The sequence below is a fragment of the Populus euphratica genome, unplaced genomic scaffold (genome assembly GCF_000495115.2).
Source record: "Populus euphratica unplaced genomic scaffold, PopEup_1.0 scaffold823.1, whole genome shotgun sequence".
NCBI lineage: Eukaryota > Viridiplantae > Streptophyta > Magnoliopsida > Malpighiales > Salicaceae > Populus > Populus euphratica.
In genome coordinates this window covers 43,164-45,324 of record NW_011500681.1, presented here as the reverse complement: position 1 = coordinate 45,324, position 2,161 = coordinate 43,164, and positions in this window count along the sequence as shown.

Below are 2,161 nucleotides of genomic sequence, written 5' to 3'. Positions count from 1 at the left end.
CAGCTTCAAGTCCCCATGCCAAACAAAATTCTTGACCAGCAAAAGAGCCTAACTTCCCTAAAAGGGATTTTGCAATCTCGGTTAGAATAACTTCTGCCATTTTCTTTTTGAGTGGAGAGAGGAGAATTAGTTGATAGGAAAAAATGATTAAGATGAGAGTGAAGTTATGTTTTCAGAATGGCAAACTTCTTGATTTCTAGCTACGAGCATGCATGTAAAGGCAACACAAACGCCTGTAATTTTTGTTCCTGACATTCCCATATTCTTCCATTTATCTCTTACTTTGGAAACAATCTTACTAATTAGAATATATCCCTTACTTGGAACTTCCGAAGCAGCAAGCACAAGAGCGTAAACAACCGTTGTAGAAAAGCAAGTGATCTCTCTCTCGGAATCTGAGATGATCATGACGTTTTGAAGATGATATGGTGATGGTGTATAGTTAATTAATTTCAGTTATGTATATATGTATGATCAAATTACAACCTATTCAATCAAAAAGAACTTTGAACTACACTTAATTTTAAATTAAATAAGATTATAAAGAATTTAAACATTTGTGATTTAACATTGAAATGGAAGAATAAACAAGAGTGAAATAATTTTGAATTAAAAAAAAAAGGAATGTCACGAAAACAAAAAATTCCCATCCTTGAAATTCCTTACCCCTTCCTCCTCGAGTTAACACTTAAAACTATTTTTAAATGCTAACCTCTCTTAAATTCCCTCATCCTAAAAAATCATCAAAACATTCCTTCAAGTCCAATATTCTTTGAAAGACAAAAACAGATATGAAAGATGGGTCCTTAATATCATTAAAAATAATTAACAAAGGAATGGGTTAAATAAAAGTAGTTCATAACATATACAATAATTGAGATTTTCTTTTTTATATCTTTTTTTATTCAATGTTAAGTATCTTTTGAGATAGATTATGTATCCATCGATAGGAAGTTAAGGCTTTTTTAAAAAAGTATTTTTTTAAAAGTGGTTTTTATAGAAAAAAATTTCTAAAAAATAGATTATTTTTTTATGTTTGATGGTAACATAACAAATTAATTGAAAAATAATTTTAAATATTTAATTATATCATGAAAATTAAATTAGATAATCACTTATTGATGATTTTTATTTTCAAGTTTATCTAACATATACAGAGAGTGTAATGGTGAAAAAAAAAAGAATATCACATTTTTATATATTGTTTATTTTATAAAATATAACTATATATAATATAAATATTTTAAATATAATATTATAGACATATAGCCTTGTTAAATATTTGTGAGTAAAATATAGTAGTATTTGTTTTTCATTTTAAAACCTTGTCAAATATTTTTTTAAGTAAAATCTATTAATATGTTTAGTTATATAATGAAAAATAAGTTGAAAACTATTTTTTGGTCTTTTGAAATATCAAATAAAATAAGTTGAAAACTAATAAATTTTAAGTTATTAATTTTTTTAAATAGTAAAAGTTTTATTTTTATCAAATATTTTTTGGTGTTTAGATAACATTAAAAATAATTTTTCTTTCTATGATATCCTAATTTTATAATACAATTTATATTATTTAAATGTATGATTATGAGTAATATAACATGTTTTGTATTCAAATATGTTTTCTTAATTAATATTATTTAAATTGAAATATCATATGTACTGATATATTAAATTAATATCCCTTTATATTATATATTAATATATTCTAATATATTATTTCCTATATAAATATAATAGTGATTTATTTTTTTAATAATATTATATTTTAAAGTGTTATATATATAATGAAATATTATATCACTTTAGTTCTTAGATCTTCATGAAAAGTGATTTTCAATTTTTATACCATAAAACATTTTTCTCCGTCTAAAACTTATGTTGTTTTTTTTATCAAAAAGTAAATTAAAGATACATTCCCAGTGTTTATTTAATGCATTTTTTGTGTGGTAACTCACATATATTTAAATAATTTTTTTAAAAAATTGAAACTAAATAATTAAGTCATTTTTAAGTGATATTAAGAATATTTTTTAATCTCAATTGAAGCATAATCTATCTCTGAGATACTCTTTAACATTAAATAAAAAATATTAATTATTCCTGTTATTACTTATTTTCATTTAACTCATTCCGTTATTATTTAATTTTTAGTCGCAAA